Source organism: Petaurus breviceps, unplaced genomic scaffold (genome assembly GCF_028583685.1).
Source record: "Petaurus breviceps papuanus isolate PSGF00001 unplaced genomic scaffold, PetGlider_PUasm1.0 490, whole genome shotgun sequence".
In the NCBI taxonomy this organism is placed as follows: Eukaryota; Metazoa; Chordata; class Mammalia; order Diprotodontia; family Petauridae; genus Petaurus; species Petaurus breviceps.
Genome location: NW_027186352.1, coordinates 23257957 through 23276529, shown reverse-complemented (window position 1 = coordinate 23276529; position 18573 = coordinate 23257957). Strand labels below are relative to the sequence as shown.

Here is an 18573-nt window from a genome sequence, read left to right as displayed (position 1 = left end):
TAAATATGAACAGTTAACTTTACTGAACTTAACCAATTATTTAAAACCAGGTAACAAAATGTAAAATTGTTTGAAATGTTTCATATTGTTCTACCTTTCTTTCTTTGTACATATAGGTGTTTCTCATTTCATGGCAGATCATATCATGGAATTTCAAGTAAATCATACAAAGAAATTTCAAGCTGTAATTAGGATAAAAACTTACTCTATGTTACTTTAGGATTCCAATTTATAACAATCCTTTGCAAAGGGCAGTATGTCTGTAGCCTATTCACTCTGTAGGACTAGAGGACAGGCCCCATAAGTCATGCCTTCTCCACTGCCATGACTGATTTCTCGGCCAGTGGACCACTTGGGAAGCAGACCTTTATTGATGGGACTTTCAAATCAAGGGATGAACTCTCTGTCTTTGCAGATACATCTGTAAGCTGTACTCCCCACTTACTCCATCTTATTTCCCATTCTTTTTCCTATTGTGCAGGAAATTAGCATCATCATTTAAGTAGGTAAAGGAGTAGGGAGAACAAAATTCCATCAAGCCAGCTCATAATGCTAATCCTCCATGAATTGAGAATACTATTAATTTTGCCCTTGAGATTTAGTACAAAAACACATGAATCTATTTCCAAAAGGAAAAAAAGATTCTGTTTGGTAACTTGATTTCATATCAGGTATCTATGAAGTCAGACATTTTTCTTCTTTTCTTTCCCATAAATTGCTTGTCGTAAAATGTTTATTCCATAGGAAAGGGCTCGAAAGCTTTTTCTGCATTCTTTCAGTTGTAAAAATTCTTTTGTAACATTCAGTTGTTTTCTTTATCTCTCCTTTCCAGGGAACTTTAGGTCTCCATCCTAAACCATGCATTTTTTTTCTGATTTCATAGGCTATCTCGTGTCATTGGGAGCTGTATCATCAGCATATCAACCCAGTTTTCCATTTCAGACTCTGCACTGATCTCTTTGATCAGTTGTATTAACTATTTTATTTGGCAGATTGTACAATTGACATCTCAAAACAGGTTCTTTTATTATACATTTTACCTGGTTTCCCTTTCTTTAGAACAGTGAAAAAAACTTCCACTACATTGGCAGCATAAAGGAAATGTCATGTTTGGATCCCTGAACCATCAATGCAACATTTTCTATTATGTTGCAATAAAGATATAAATTTTGAGATGACCTTTTCTGGATATAGATGTGGTCCATAAACATCACTGCTCCTCATGATAACAACTGGAAGCAGTTCCCAGTAAGACTGTCCACAATATTCTGCAGCTGCTTTGGATGACGCAAAAGGATTTGTAGGTTGTTTTGGTGAAGACTCATCGAATTCGTCATCAAAGCTGCCCCCACATACTTCATCAGTGTTCATATAAATGAATTTCTCTGCTTTGGCTTCATAAGCAGTGCTCACCAAAACATAGCTTCCATAAGTGTTGCCAATAATAAACTCCAGGGCATGGACAAATGAAAGGTCTTCACATGTTTACTCTGCAAATGTAATACAATCTCTATAGCATCAATTTCAAAAAAGCAGTTTGGGGAAGTGAGGTTCCCAGATGGCTCAATAAACTTTCAGTTTTGTTAGTTAGAAATGGCTTCAAGGTTTTTCAGGCTTGTACAGTATTCAGCTTGTGAAGATTTGTGATTATATAGTCTGGTGTGATGTACCATAGGAAGGCAGCACTGCCCGTGACCAGGACCCACTTGGAGAAGCCACTTGGCAGCCTGGGTGTTTCACTCTAAATAGTCACCACCATCTCTGACTCTATGGCTGTTTTCCAGTTGCCAATATAGATTTATGTTACTTAGTCTTGGGACCCCTTAGAGTCTTTTCAGTTAGAGTTTTGGTTATTATATGTAGAAATGTATTGATAAGATTCGATTGAATTTGGAGGTGCTGTCCAAGAAAAATGGACAGAATACTGGCTTTCGAGTCAGGGGATATGGGTTTGGATCCTAGCTTTGCACCTCAGACAGGTCTAGGATCAATTTCCTTTCCTGTAAAATGGGGTGAGGAGGGGGAGAGAGAAAGGAGGGTTAATTCCTCTTTTATAGGAGCTCAACCAGTAAGCTTTATAATCCTTACTCCAACATAGAAGATAGCCTGGTGGCCTGTAGAAGACTATTAGAAATGCTTTGCTATCTTTGCTGCCCGTAAAATATAAAATGGTCTAGAAATCAATCCCTCTTCATGATTCTCTTCTAAGTATGAGAATGGTACATAGTCCATTGTTTCATTTTGTTTAAAACACACACACACACACACACACACACGATATTGCTTAAAAAAGCCTTAATCACTAGGAATGGGAAGGTGGATGAGTCAGGAGACTGAGAAGCCTTAAAGAAATGCTGACCTCCTTTCCTTGATCTCATGCATCTCAATTTCATTTTAATAGTTTAAAATGTGAAATCCCAGTTATTTAGGGAACTGCAGGGGGCAAGGCAGGGAGAGGGGGCTGGCTTTGAGCACTCTTATAAATCACTGGCTGGGTAACAAGCTACTTAAAAAAAAAGTCTTTGTTATCCTTGAAACACTCAGGGGCTCAAATTACAGCAGGGCTTCTCTTATGGTGCCCTGTGTTTCTCAGAACATTTTTCATCTCTTGCGTGAATGGACTGCCAAACCCAAGCTGTTCCTTACCACCAAAGCCCAGTTTGTGTTGTTGTTAGGTAATATCAATCTTCTCTCAGCAAGAGGCATTGTAACTTAATGGATAGAAATACTGCCATGAAAACCCATCACAAAAAGAGTACCAGCTAAGAAATGGGGGAGGAGAGGGAAGTGTGACAGATCTGAGGAGAGGAGAAAAGCTTTGGGAAAGCTTTTGTGAGGAGCGAAATAGGGAATCAGGGATGAATAAGAGAAATACCTTGCTTCAGGGAAGGTTCAGTTGACATCTGATAACATGGATTCGTCATGTACCCATTCCATATGGTGATGTGACTTTCCACTCTGTTCAGCAGCATGGGATCAGCAGCAGAGGAGATCGTTTATAGGAATAACCCAGGGCTGAGATTTGGTAGGAGATGAGGGGCAATAAGACAAGAGGGCAAGTGATTCAAGAGTAGGAGGCAGTGAAGAGCTGAGTTGGCTATCTTTGAAGTTAAGATTGGAGAGGAGGATTGAAGTGGAATTGCCTGAGAAAGCCCTGAGGGGGAAAAGGATTGGAGGTTTTGGTGAGGGAGAAGAATGGGTTGGGGAGGAATGAGGGGGAAGGAGTGATAGAAAGCTGGACGATTATGGTCAGATAGAGGAATGCCAGAAGTTTTCATTAGAGAAATGCAATGCTCATAGGTAATGCTGAGATTTAGTGTGATCATTGCTATGTGTGCCTGAGATAGAGTTAAGGAGTAAGCTATGGGATTTAAGGTAACAGGAATCAGGTTCCAGAGCCTCAGCATGGATGCTACAGTCTCTTAGTATAAGGGTAGGAGTTGGGGAGGAGAGGAAGATGGTGAACTCCACGTGCTTAACTCCTTCAGGGAAAAAAAAAATGATTTCACAGTCAACAGCCATCATAACCTGGATGGGGAGGGAACAGATTTTTGATAGCTGTGAATTTCAAATGTGGAGAGTTTGCTGATTGACGGTGATAAAGGTAGAGTCTAGAAGGAGCAGTAGGAAACAAAAAATATTCCAATTTCCCCTCTAAGATCAGTGTGTTAGGGGTGTGTGTGAAGATACGGCCAGTGATGGAAAGAGTAGCCAAGGGTATGGTGTCCTCAGGGGGAGTGTAAGGGTTATGGGACTTAAAGATCTTCCATGCCCCATTGGACTTGCTGACGTAGCAGGAAGGGGCGGAGCAAGAGGAAGCGGAAGCCAAGCTAGAGTTCCTGTGGTGGCTGGCAGTAGTGGCAACGGCGGCAGCAGCAGCAACAGAGGCAGTGGCAGCTCGAAGCCCTTTTTGAGTCAGCCAGAATTTCTGCTAAGGACTCCGGCTGAGCACTGCCAGGGGCCGGAGCTGCTGGGAGCGCGCTTCCCAGACTCTGGGTGGTTGCTGTGAGTGGGGAGAGGAGGACCTTTGCCTGAGGTAGCCTGTTCTGTTTTAAAGGCTTGAAAATGTGGGTGCTTTCTACTTTATCTACCTGTGCCAATGTCATAACTACTCTGATGGCTTTCACTTTCTGGTTTTGAGACTCAGTCTTTTGGTATCTTAATAAATTTTCTAGCTTATTCCCCCATATAGCAAGCCTGATATATTTGGTGATGGATAATTACATCAGCATATCTGTAATTTTCATAGGCATTGTGAATATGGCATTGCTGATACAGGGAGGTAAATTTCAGGCAGGGCTAACAACTAGAAGGAATGTGGAGACAAAGAGGGTCCAAATGCAGGGAAGTTTGTATCAGTATGGAGCAGGAATTCTAGAGGGAGCAGTAGGCGGAGTGGAATATAACTTGGACGGAGTAGGGCTGAGGAGGTTAGAGCAATATGCGGGGTTTGGAGATGGAGTTTTCCTATGTGGGTGTTGACTGATTAATGTAGGTAGGTACAGGGAGAGAAACAGATACTGGGCGATTGTTAGTCTTAGGCATTGCAAATGAGAAGATTTCTTCACTTGGGGGGCCAGCCTTCTCTTTATGATCCTTCCCAAACCTAACTAGTTGACCTTCATGAAAACTTGTCCAGAAAGTCCTTCTAGCTTGGCAGGACCTTCCAGAACCATATATATGAATATATAAAAATTCCTATATATGGATTCATAGACATTCATATATGTATATGTGGGAGTGTATACATGCATGTATATGTATATATACATATATGTATGTGTATATACATGTGTGTATATGTATGTATGTATGCATATATATATATATGAAATCTCATATAGAGCTCATCTATATGAGGCCCCTAAGAAAACTTTAGGATTTCTTCACTAAAGTCTTCCTCATGTGGCTCTGATGGCTGCAAGCTGCCTCAGTGAAGAGAATGTCCACACGTGACATCATAATCCCCTCTCCATGCCACTATGCAGGCTTTACTCTGGCCCAGCCGGTCATTTTTCTTTTTCCTGGAGGCCAGGCAGGGGCTCCCACAGCCCCCGATCCTTCCCTGTTCTCCCTGGTTCCCCTCCTCTTCCTCCTCACATTCTTCGGCAGCTTTTCCAGGTTCTCTCTTTTGCCGCAATCCAGCTGTGAGACCTTGGACGAATTCTTAACCTCTCCGTACCTCAGTTTCCTCCTCTGTAAAATGGAGTAGTGACAGTGGCTACTTCACTTGGTTGTTGTGAAGCCCAGATAAATTGCTAGATGTAATAAAACTTAAAATGCAATATAATAATAATAACCCGCTAGCATTTGTGCCGTGCTTTAAGGTGTATAAGGCATTTTACAAATATTACCTCATGTGACCTTCACAGCAACCTGCAAGGTAGATCATATTGCTATCCTCATTTTACAGAGGAGGAAACTGAGGCAGGCAGAGGTTAGGTGACATCACCAGTGTCCCACAGCTAGTAAATATCTGAGGCTGGATGTGAGCTATTCTTATTGTTGCTGTTTTGATTATCGCCTCATATTTACTCGCACACATATATTATAAGCGTTTCGAGCATGGGTTTGTATCATTTATCCCCAGCACCCACAGAACTCCTTGCACATGGTTTGAAAAGACTGAGCATTTATCAGGTACCTGTTGTGCGCAGGATACTGGGCAGACAAATCTGTATCAACAATCAAGGCAAGGCCTTGGAGTGTTTCTAGGAGTGGGAACATCAGTGTGTCCCAAGTCAGCTCTGATTCTTGCTGACTGCTGGCTGACATTCTTGGTAATGACTGTCTGGGATTAAGTATGCGGCCTTCAATCAGAGACAGAACCACGTGGTTCTCAACTCAGAGATGTTGAGATTAGACCATTACTGCTTTTGGCCAAAAGGCCCTGCAAAGCTACAGTTACACTGTGTTCTTTAGAACTTGTTCAAGACTAGAGTCAGTTGGCATGAATTTCCAAGCACGGAAATCTAACATTTCAGAAGTTGGACACCAAGAGCTGTGTTATTTACCATAGGCATGTCTCTGAACCTCACTTAGTTTCTCTGTTTGCCATTTTTTCAAAGAGTTTTTATGAATCGATAGAGCCCCAAACTTCATTCTTTTATGGCCAAGCTTTTGGAAATGAGGCTTTCCAAATTTACATAACAGCCCCATTAACCCTTGCTGGCCAGCCTCTGCCAGGCCTCTCTGGAGCTGGAATTTGTTACCTTTCCAAGCAAGAAGCTTTCTGGCAAACAGAGGCTACCTAACCATTTGCCAAGGAGAAAAGAGAGCCTTGCAGTGGGTGGAAGCTCAGATCAAGCAATCTCTCAGGACCCTCCTAACTCTGACATTCAGTGAAACCGTTTCCCCCCATCACACATTTCACTAGCATCCTTTGTGTTTTCACTATACAGTATTTATGTGTCATAAACAGCTCATGCCTACCAAGCATCTCTGCATTCCTCTTTGGATGACGCTCAGCTTTAACTCTTTGGAGTCTGTGCTATTGTATGATTCAGCCATATGGCGCAACCAAAAGAGAACTGGGATTCAAAACGGGCCTCAGTTTTACAAAGAAGCTTGCAGGTTGTTATAGACATTCTGGTTTCTCAAGGACACTTAGCCTGCTGTAGAATAATATTAATATTAGAATAATGCCCATATGTTTCTATTATACATACGGCATATAATGTAAACATAATCATAAAATAACATTGTTATTATAAAATTACCATTTAGACTCACTCTGATTTAGCTGAAGGGCTTGCAATAAATTTTCTTTTGATTTTTTAAAAGCAGCCAATATAAAAAAAACAGATTTGTAAAAGTTAAGTACATGCCCTGTGTCAGATAACTTCCCTTTTCAGGGTTGTTTTTGGCCAAATTGTTGGTTACTAGTTATGATGACTCCATCTAATGTTCGTCTGCTCCCTTGTCTCACCTCTTAATCCCTTTCAGTTTGGCTTTGGACCTCATCACTAAACTGGAATGGTTTTCCCCTCAAAATTGCTAGATGATTTCTTAATTGACAAATGTAATGGCTTTTTCTCCATTCTTATCCTTCTTGATCTTTTTGCAGCATTTGACGTCATGGACCATTCTCCTCCGAGACTTTTTCTCTTTAGATTTTCATGACTGTGCTCTCTTGATTCGCATGCTTCTATGACCATTCCTTATCAATTTCCTTTGCTAGCACTGTGATTCTGGCTATCCCCTAAAACTCTATTCTGGATCCTCTTCTTCTCATCTTTTGGTATAATCTGTCTCTTTTGTTGACCTCAGTTCCCAAGGGTTTGACACCTTTATGAAGATCTCATGTATAAATCCATATTTATATGTAGATGCATGTATGTGAATTATATATATATGTGTATACACACATCTTATCTCTACCTCCTCCTGTATCTCTCTCTCTCCTCTCTCTCTCTCTCTCTCTCTCTCTCTCTCTCTCTCTCTCTCTCTCTCCCTCTCCCTCCTCTGTCTCCATCTCTGTTTCTATCTCTCTCCACTTATAGAGATAGAGATAGGCATAGAAATTGACATAGACATAGGGATAGAGATAGATCTAGCCCAAGTCTATCTCCTGGGCTCCTGTTTTGCTGTTGAGTCTTTTCTAATTGTCCTGTAGGCATCTTGGACTCAACATATCCAAAAACCAACTTAGTTTTTACCTTCAAATCTACTCTTTCTAACCTCCCTTTTTCTGTCAAGGGAACCCCCATCTCTTCAGTCACCCTGATTACCAACATTATAATCACACTAGACTCTTGACTTTCCCTCAACCTCCATATTTAGTCCATGACCAAGCCTTGCTGATTCCCCAGTGTCCATCTCCCTTCCTTCCTTGTATAAAGCTGGCTACCTTTATAGCCCCAGCCCTATCACCCCAGCTAATGAAGTCACCTCCTAAGTGACTTCTCAATCTCAAATTTCTTCCCTTTCCAATCCATTTTCCATTCAACTGTGAGCTTTCTTTCTAAAACACAGGATTGATGTTGTCATTCTCCTGTTCTAGAAACTTAAGTGATTCCCTATTACTTCTAGGATAAAGTCCAAATGCCTTAATTTGACTTTTTTTTTGTAGTTTTATTACATGTTGCTTTTTCTCAACTGATATAGTTCAGTCAAAGTAACTTTATTGTTGCTTCTCACACAGAACCCTTAATCTCTTGTCACTATGATCATCTGTCCCCTTATGCCTGGAATGCATAGTCTCACCTCTTAACAGTTGCATCTTCCTTTGAAGTTCAGCTCAGACTGCACCTCCTGCATGGGTCATCTCCAGTTGTCCTGATCTATATCTGGCCACTGGACCCTGATGGCTCCAGAGGAGAAAATGAGGCTAGTGACTTTAGTGACTTTGCACTGTCCTCCCTCACTTAAATCCAATTCACTCACACATCATTGCATCGCCTCCCTGATGTCATGGTCCTCTTGAAGAACAAAGGACAAACAACAGGTCCTATGGCCTCCCCCAGCCAAATGGCCTTAGATTATTTCTGCCTTTGTATTTCCAGTGCCTAGCACGCAGTAGGTACTTCACAAATTCTTCTGTTTGATTTATTCATTCTTTGGTTCTTGTGCTTAAAGCAAATTGGGCTTCCTGCCTAACCAGCATGTTAGTCATTTGGGCTGATCCCCCCACACAAGCCACACTTTACTTCTGTACATTTCCCCCCTCATTATTACTTAGATTCAGAGTCATCTTTTTGATGCATATTGATGGATTTGTAAGACTGAATTTTTTTGTTGTTGGGAACCCATAAGTAATCTAGACAGCCAGTGACTTTGAATGACGCCAGACTCCTCGCATCTAATTTATACTTGTCCTGCAGAACTGAGGACTGACTGGAATATTGAGTTTCATTTCTATCCCAGATGTTTTTTTTTATAATTTAATGAGTCTAATACACATTAGTTTTATTATAAAATGGTAATAATTCATAATGTCACCTCTAATTTGGACACATTTCTTTGTAGTCTGATTTCCTCAGTTGCCCCATTTGAGCAATATCCTAGATGGATTTTTGGCTAAGACTTTAAGGTTTCTCATGACTCAAATTTGTATATGTGTAAAGCAAGAGTAAATAATAACTAAGAGAAGGCATCAATCAGTGGGCAGTTATTTATTTATTTTAAATAATTTCTAGTTGATCCCATGGGTATTTACTTTACCTTGAACTATCCCTTCTAACAGTGAATAAAAAGAAAGGGATAGGGGAGAAGGGGATAGGTAGATTAGCAAGGCAACATCAACTAGATGTGACAGTATGTGCAATTCAGACGGTATTTATTGAGCTCCTACAATGTACCAGGAACTTAGCGGGGGGCAAGAGATGACAAGATAGAAAGGAAGCAGTTCCTACCCTCAAAGAGCTTGTATGCTGTACAAGAAACAAAATGTCCATATATAAATATATACAAAGTAAAACAAGCTAATAGCTGGAGGGAAGCATTGGCCAGGGGGAAGGGAAGACCTGGGAAAGCTTTGTCTAGAGGTGTCCAAAACAATCCAAGTAAATGTGTAGTTGACTAGATAGATCTTCCTGGAGGTTTACAGAACGTCTTGAATAACACAACAATTATTATTATATATAATATATTAATATTTTACTATAAATATAATATATAAAACAACAATAATAACAACAACAAAAACTAACATTTATATAATGTTTTAAGGTTTGCAAAATACTTTACCAATATGATCTCATTTACAAATATTACAGCAATTCTGGGAGATAGGTTCTTTATTACCCTCAGTTTTAAAATGAGGAAACTGAGGCAGACAGAAGTTAAATGACCTTCCTGAGGTCACACAGTAAGTTATGAGACTGGGTTTGAATTCTGATCTTCCTGATTACAGCCCTAGTATTCAGTCCAAGCCTCTATGGTTGTTATCTAAATGGTCTACTCCATTGGATGAGATCATGTATACATTGAAATATTAAGCCTTGATTAAGTATTCCTTTTGACTGAATCATTTGCCGAATTGATGACCATAGGGTCATAGATAAAAAACTGGAAGGGACCTCAGTGGCCATTTAGTACAGCCTCCTCAAATTTCATATGAGGCAATTGAGACCCAGGGAGGCTCAATGTCTTGCCCAAGGCCAAATAGGTTGTGTCAGAGGTTGGATTTAAGCCCAATTGCTCTGGCACCAGATTCGGCGTTCTCTCCACTACTCCTGTGAAATCTCTGACCTGTTCGTTTGTACTTTCGGTCTAGTTCTTCAGAGGATGAACTTATTCAAACTATAAAGTAACAAACTTTACTCTCTTTACTCTCTAAAGTAACAAACTTTACAGTAGCAACTGAACTCTCTTGTTAAATATGTACTTTTATGTTGAATCATTAGTATTTTTTTTTCCACCTTAAAATCTGTTGCTAAGGAAGACGAATACTTTCATAGTGCCTTCTATTCATTTTGTCCTGTAATTTGTTTATTGGAAGAAACAGGTTTTTACTGGTATCTTTTGGTTTTATATCATCTACATTTTCTATGTCACTTCTGACTGCCTTATTATACATGCAGCTACCCCCTGTGTCTCCAGAGAGAGTGCTTCATCACAGGCTCCCGGTTAGGTCTCAGTCTCTGAGTCACAGGTTCCTTTTTTGTCCTTCTCTACTTGTTCTGTCGTTTTAGTCATGTCCTATTCTTTGTGACCCCAGTGGGAGTTTCCTTGGCAAAGATACTGGAACAGTTTGCTGTTTCTTTCTCTGTCTCATTTTGCAGATGAAGAAACCAAGGCAAGCAGGGTTAAGTGACTTGCCCAGCATCATTCAGCTAGTTAGTGTCTGAGATCAGATTTAAATTCAGTTTATAATAGAGTGCTGAGAGCAGAATCAGAAAGATTTATCTTCTGAGTTCAAATCTGGCCTCAGACATTTACTAGCTGTGTGACCCTGGGCAAACCTTGGTTTCTTCATCTGTAAAATGAATGGCAAACCATTCCAGTATCTTTGCCAAGACAACCTTGACCCCTACTTTCATAACTCATTTTTTTTCTTTCATCCTTTAGTACTATCTGCTTCAGTATAGAAAAGCTATATTTCCCATCAGCCCTTGCCAGTAAAAGACTACATACAGATTAGCAAATCAAATGCCAGAGAGATGAAGGATCTTAGGAGAAGGGAAAGGTGGGACAGACAGTGAAATGTAGTTATTTAGAGGACTTGGATTATTTCATTTTTATTTTTGTATTCTCAGGTTTGTAGCACAAAGCCTCATACATAAGTCATTTAATAAGTGTTGAATTGGACAGGTGGGATTTGACCTGGGTTCTTTTGCTTCCAAAGCAAGTACTTTTTCAATGAGAGAGAGAGAGAGAGAGAGACAGAGAGAATCAGAATCATCAGGCTTTAATGTTTTTCTCCCTATGGTCCTTCTTTTTCACTGGCAATAATCAGTTGTTAGGGAAAAGTATCATAAATTCCACTAGTCATGTCACTAGATTTCTAAGAGCAATAGAAGGTTTTCTTTGAGGGCAGGAGAAGGGGTCAGAGGATACTATATTTCTTTTTCCTGAATGAATTCTTTAACTTTTATGACAACAATGAAGATGAAAATCCTGAGTTTTTCAAATGTTATAGTTTTTTTTTGCTAATCCCCAAATTTTTAATAGTTCAGAAAGTTCAATTGACTGTATTTTAAAAAATTATTTTAAAATTTCTATTGATGTCTCTTTAAAATATCACATTCATTTCTGAATATATTGATCTTCCTTGAAACTCAATCCTGTATAATTATAATATTTGAGCTGGAGAAGAATTGAAGAAATGTGCTTTTGTCTTTCATTGCAGACATGGGATACTATGGATAAGAAATATTTCATTTACTGACAGGCACAATTGAGAGTTTGGTTTTGTTGAACAATTTCTTTTTTTCCTGTTTAAAAATTATTTTTATTTATTTATTTTAGCATTCATTTTTATAAGATTTTGAGCTCCAAATTTTTCTCCCTCTCTCTCTCCCCTCCCCTTTTCTGAAAATGGTAGACAGTTTTCTATACTTTATATATATATATATATATATATATATACATATATATATATATATATAAGATGTATTTACATATTCATGGAATGGTTTGTGGAAGAAGACACAAATCAAAAGGCAAAAAAAAAAAAGCCCACGGGAAAGAATAAAGTGAAATATGCTTTCATCTACATTCAGAGTCCATCAGTCTTTTATCTGGATATTGATAGCATTTTCCTTCGTGAGTCCTTTGTAATTGTCTTGGATAATTGTGTTGCTGAGAAAAGCTGAGTCATTCATAGTTGATCCTCTCATGATATTGCTGATACAGTATATACTGTTTTCCTGGTTCCACTCACTTCACTTCACACCTGTCTGCACAAGTCTTTCCAGGTTTTCCTGAAATGTGCCTGTTCACTATTTCCCATTGCACAACAGTATTCTACCACGTTCATACACCACAGACTGCTCAACCACACACCAGTTGATGGGCATCCCCCCTACTTCCTACACCTTACCACCACAAGCAGGGCTGCTACAAATACCCTTGCACACATGGGTCCCTTTCCCTCCCAACAGTGGCATCACTGGCTCAAAGGGCATGCACAGTTTGGTTGCCCCTCAGGAAGAGCTCCAAACTGCTCCCCAGAATGTGTGGATCAGTTCTCAATTTCCACAACAGTGCACCGGTGTCCTAATTTTCCCACATCCTCTCCAGCACTTATCATTCTCCTCCCCTGTCACATCAGTCTATTGGATTGTGTATATTATCCCCTTCTTGAGCCAATACTGATGACAATAAGGTTGAAACAGTGCCCATTATCCTCCCCTCCACTGTCTTGCCACTTCATGTGAGATAATTTACCCCATTATATTTCTCCTTTCCTTCTGCACCCATTGTATTCTTCTTTCTCATCCCTTAATTCTTTTTATGTCATTCCCTCAATTATACCTTCTACCCATATGCTCTGTCTTTGTATATTCCTTCAATTTGTACTGTTTGTGATACAATTTCTAAGATTTGCAAGTATCACCTTCCCATGGAGAGATGTAAATAGTTTAGCACTATTAATCCCTCATGCTTTCATTTCCCCTTTTACCTGTTTATGCTTCTCTTGGGTCTTGATATTGGAGGTCAGATTTTTGGTTTAGCTCTGGTCTTCTCCTTATGAAGGCTTGAAATCCTTCTATTTCATTGAATGATAATTGTTTTCACTTGATATATGATGCTTAATTTTGCCAGGTAAGTGATTCTTGGTTGTAGTGCTAGCACTTTTGCCCTCCAGAATATCACATTCCATGACCTCCAATCTTTTTATGTTGCTGTGTGATCACATTGGATCCTGATTGTGATTCCCTGACATCTGAATTTTTTTTTTGGTCACTTGACCTGATAGTTCTGTAGTTTGGCTATAATGTTCTTTGAGGTTTTTATTTGGGGATCTCTTTCCTGAAGTGATCAGTGGATTCTTTCAATGCCTCTTTTGCCCTCTGTTAGGACATCTGGACAGTTTTCCTTGATAACTTCTTGAAAGTTGCTGTCCAATTATCCTTTTTATTATGGGTTTTAGGTAGTTCAATGTTTCTGATACTGTCTCTCCTAGATCTATTTTCCAGGTCAGTTGTCTTATCTGTGAGGTATTTTACATGTTCTAACATTTTTCTCATTCTTTTGATTTTGTTTGATTCATTCATGATGTCTCACAGAACCATTAGCTTCCACTTGCCCATTTCTGACTTTTAAGGAATTATTTTCCTCAATTAGCTTTTGTACTTTCTTTTCCATTTGGCCAGTTGTACTCTTTAAGGAGTTGTTTTCTCCAGTGGATTTAAAAAAATATATTTTTGGCTTTTTTTGAGAGGGGGAGGGGAGAAGTCAGGGCAATTGGGGTTAAGTGATTTGCCCAAGCTCACACAGCTAGTAAATGTTAAGTGTCTGAAGCTCGATTTGAACTCAGGTCCTCCTGACTCCAGGGCTGGTGCTCTATTCACTGTGCCACCTAGCCACAACTTCCTTCAGTGGATTTTTGTATCTATTTTTCCATTTTACCTGTTCTACTTCTTAAGCAGTTTTCCAAGCTGTTGAGTCTTTTTCATGATTCTCTTGTATCACTCTCATTTCTTTCTCCCATTTTTCTTCTATCTCTCTTGTACAATTTTTAAGGCCCTTTTTGAGCTCTTCCATGAGTTCTTTCTGGGCTTGAGATGACTTCCCATTTTTCTTTGGGGTTTTGCCCATAGGTGTTTTAACATTATTGACCTCTTCTGAGTTTGTGTCTAGATCTTCTGTCTCACCATAATAACTCTCTATGATCGGGTTCTTTTTTGTTGTTTTTTGTCCATCTTGTGTGGGGGAGGGAGGTGTCTTTTTTTCTTTCTTTTAAACTTGTTCTCTGCTCCAGGTTGGAAAGGGTCCTGTCTCAGGCTTCTTGTTCCAGTGTCTTCAGGCCCTGTCTGTTTACCTGGTGCTGGGCTGATGTTGCCCTGAGGCCCACAGAGGACCCTTATGTCTGGTGCTTTGATTTGCAATTCCGTTTTTAGTGATTTGGAGCAATATTTTGTCAGTCACATGTTTTACAGCATGACAATGAGGTTACTTAACACAACCTTAGGTGATTTTTTTCTTTTATTCTTACATTGTAGTTACTCATAATGATAAAGTTTTATTATGAAGTATTAAAAAAATGATTGGCAAGGTCTGCCATGGGATTTAAATGGATTTAGAATCTGAACAGTGCAGCAATGTCTGATTCTTCTGTATTCATTCTATTCATTAATATTTACTCCCTTGAGTGACCTTCATTTTGATCTTTCCAAAGCTTCTTTGTGATCTACTTTTTGGGAAAGGTCAGTTGAGCAAGGTTGTTAAAATTCTTAAGACTCTGTATTTCTATCCCTCTCATCATCAATACATTTTCCTGTTAGTATGATTTCTTTGAATATTCTTCCTAACTCTCTCCCAACTATGCATAGCTTTGCTAATGTATATACTATAAAAACTTTTGAGTAATGATCTTTTTTGTATCTTCACTTTGAAGCTCTTTGTAATTCAGGCAAAAGCTGACTACCATCACCATTTCATACTTTTATAGGGGTATTCACATTGAATTAGAATGGATTGACACATTGGGTGGCCAAGGTTTAATTAACATTTCCTTGAATTGATATGCAAAGGAAGAAACAGTGTTGACATTGATGTGAAATGATGAGCATTTCTTTGAAATGCTGTGTTTGACATATGTTTATGACAATGATTCCTGACCTTTGAGAAATTTTAACAGCCCTTTTTATTGTTTTCTATCTTTCTTCAGAGGACAGAGGACATCTGTTTCTATTGCCTAGTAAGGCAGTACAGTTTAATGGAAAAACCACAACTGGAATAAGAAGATGTGGGTATAGGATTAAAAGGATTTATTTTAAGGTCAATCAAAAAGCATTGAAGTGCCTAGTGTGGAGAAGTATGCTAGGAGCTGAGATTTTTTCTGGACCTATGATTTTATTTGTAGAAGGAACTCCTCCAAGAGAAAATTCCTTCTCTCAATGCAGGTCACAGGTACATTTAAAATGACATATTTCTATGTAAGTTTTATACTGAAAACAATTAATAAAAGTTATTTTAAAAAGTAATGCACAGCAGAGGATCAGGTACTTTTCATAACCGGCTAGGGAGAGAATTCTTAACCATAACAAGGGATAGAGGCAGTGGCAAAAGATAAAACAGATCACTCTCACTACATAGGATCGAAAAAGCTTTTGTACAAACAAGATCAATCAATGCAATTAGAACAAAAAGAAAAGTTGTTGGTTCGGAAAGAGTGTTTTTGTCAAATTATCTCTGCTGAGGGGCTGCGATCTTGGATGTGTGTGTGCGCATATCTGAGTGTATGTGTATGCATGTGTAGGGAACTAATATAAAATATTAAGAATATCTCTGCAATGCAAACTGGTAAAAAATATGAAGGAACAGCTCTCAAAAGAAGACAACTATATTTCCAACATAGAAATCATGATCTTTCTTCCCAACTCTTCCCTTCTTCCCAGCTTTCCCATTCCGATTGAGGGCAGCATGTCCTCCCAGTCATCCAAGACTTAAGCCATCCTCAATTCCTCACTTGCACTCACCCCATATATTTAATCTTTTGCTAAGTCTTGTCATTTCTGCCTTCACAGCATCTGTCCTACGTGTCCCATTTTCACTCCACACATCTACTCTGTTACATTTATGCATTTATCACCCTGTCCCTTTCCTATTCCATTCCTATTGGTCTTCCTACCTCGGGTCTTTCCCTTCTCCTGTCCATCCTCCACTCCGCTGACGATCTTCCTACAGCGCTGGTTCCTTCTTACCTTTCTAGGCTCCTCCCATTTTTCTTTGCTTCATACACTTCACAGTCCTGTGACACTGCCTGACTTACTATTCATTCCACACCAAGTTCCATCTCTTGAGTCTGCCTTTTCCCTGGCTCTCACGGTCCTTGGAATGCTGTCCCTTTTCATCTCTACCTCCTAGATTCTTTCAGAATTCAGCTTAAATCCTACCTTCTGCAAGAAATTTTTCTGCCAGAGCTTCTCACTGTTGAGATTACCTCTCATTTACATTGTATAAATCTCATACATATGTAGTTGTTTGTATATTGCTTCCCCATTGGAAGGTAAACTTTTTCAGGGCAAAGACTATGACTTTGCTTTTGCTTAGGACAATTCCCAGCACATAGTAGGTATTTAATGAGTGCTTTTTGATTGTCTGACTGATAGGAGACATTGCTCCAAGTCACTAATAATAAGATAAATGCAAATTAGAGAAACCCTGAAGTTGGCAAAAATTGGTAGAAATGACCAAATATGGGAGTGATTGTAGAAAGGGAAGAATATTTGGTAGAGTTGTGAATTGGTCCAATAGTTCTGAAAAAATTTTTGAATTATGGGTCAAAAGTAATTAAAATGCCCATGTTTGTTGACTTGGAGATCCTACTTCTAGACCAGAGAGGTCAAAGATTGAAAGAAAAGCCCCATTTATACCAAAATAACCACAGTGTCACTTTTTGGAATGCCAAACAACTGGAAATAAAGTGGATGGTCACTGAGATAAATAAATGATGGCACATGGATCTGGTGGAATATCATTGTACCCTATGCCATGATGAATTTGAATTCCAAGAAGCATAAGAAGACACATAAACTGATGCAAAGTAGAATAAGCAGAAACTTGAAAACAATACACACAATGATTACAAAAATGTGAATGGAAAAGAAAAACAAACTGACACACAACCTGGGACTTTCCTCAAGAAGCTGACCTCCAATGGGAAAGACGACATGGACATATCTAACAATTTACACAATATTGACCAAACAGATATTGGGTGGGCATTGGAGGGAAGCTGGAGAGATCAGGAAAGGCTTCATGTAGAAGACAGCACTGAAGTCTTGAAGAGGGGCCAAGAGGGGAAAGTGAGGAGAGGGTGCACCGCAGGCTTGGGAGTCAGCCTCTGCAAAAGCATGGAGGGGAGATGGGGTGTTGTATGTGTGTAGAACAGTGAGGGGCCACTATTATTAAATTAATTAGTATTAATTATTAATATTAATTAATAAATAATTAAACTAATTATTAAAGACATAGTTTGGTAATTGAGAGTTGATCATACTTATACTACATTGAAACTAGAAATTAATATAATTCAGCCTCTTATCAAGAAAAATAAGAGTGCTTTTGGGGCACTATAATTTTATTTTCCATTTTGGCTTCTTACTGGTTTTGAAAAGTTGTTTGGCAATAGAGCATAATAAGTAGATTAGACTTCTTCCTTAAAAAAAACACAGCCATCTCCAAATTCAGGGGCAGAGAAGGCAGAATGCAAACAATTAAATTATAAGTATTATTTGTTTAACTATTACACAAGATTATATAACTGCTTTTGTCCTTCCTCTGCCACAGCTGCGGCTCCTCTGAGGCCCTACGTGCAGCTGCAAGGCTTTGATCCGGGTTGCCAAGAAGACTCACAGGGCTTGGGACTTTATTTAAGGCCCATTTTGAACAAGTACTTCCTAATAATGAGGGATTAAGGGCTGTGAGTCACCAAGAAAAATTATTTCCTTGTAATGAACACTATGATTTCATTCTGCTTAACAGTTTGCCCAAGAGGTAATCTTTTGGGATCATGGGATTTAGAGTCCAGAGGGACCTCAGGGTCATGTAGGGCACCCCGACCTTTCCCTGGTACCCTTGGAGAAACCAAAGCCAGAATGGGACATGACCTGTTTCAGGTTACATGGGCAGGCATAGAGTGAGCCTATCCTTTGACCATTACCCATACACTGTCCTGTTTGCCCTTATTATGAGGACAAAAGAGAGGTTTGTTATCAGTCAACTAGGGAAAGGTATGTGGCATGTCCAACCACAAAGTCTTTGCTTATCCTCCCCTCCCCTCTCCCTTACCTCTCCCTTTCTCTCTCCTCTTCTTCCCTCCATTCCTATCTTCTCTGCCTGTCTCTGTCTCTCTCCCTCTCTGTATCCCCTGCCCTCTATTCTCTTTCCCTTTTCTCTCTCTGTCTCTTTCTGTCTTTCTCTCTCCCTCTGTCTTTCCCTCCCCCTCTCCTTCTTTCCTTT

General features: G+C 39.3%; 2 protein-coding genes and 1 pseudogene across 2 annotated transcripts in view; 1 reads left to right on the top strand and 2 right to left on the bottom strand.

Moving 5' to 3' along the window:
- The window catches only part of ANK3 (ankyrin 3), a 741327-nt gene that overhangs the window by 23162 nt on the left and 699592 nt on the right, over positions 1–18573 (top strand). The window lies entirely within an intron of this gene.
- CDK1 (cyclin dependent kinase 1) overlaps positions 1–18573 on the bottom strand; it is a 470854-nt gene that overhangs the window by 84882 nt on the left and 367399 nt on the right. The gene's annotated exons all lie outside the window — the stretch shown is intronic.
- LOC138172014 (dTDP-D-glucose 4,6-dehydratase pseudogene) lies at positions 377–6510 on the bottom strand (annotated as a pseudogene).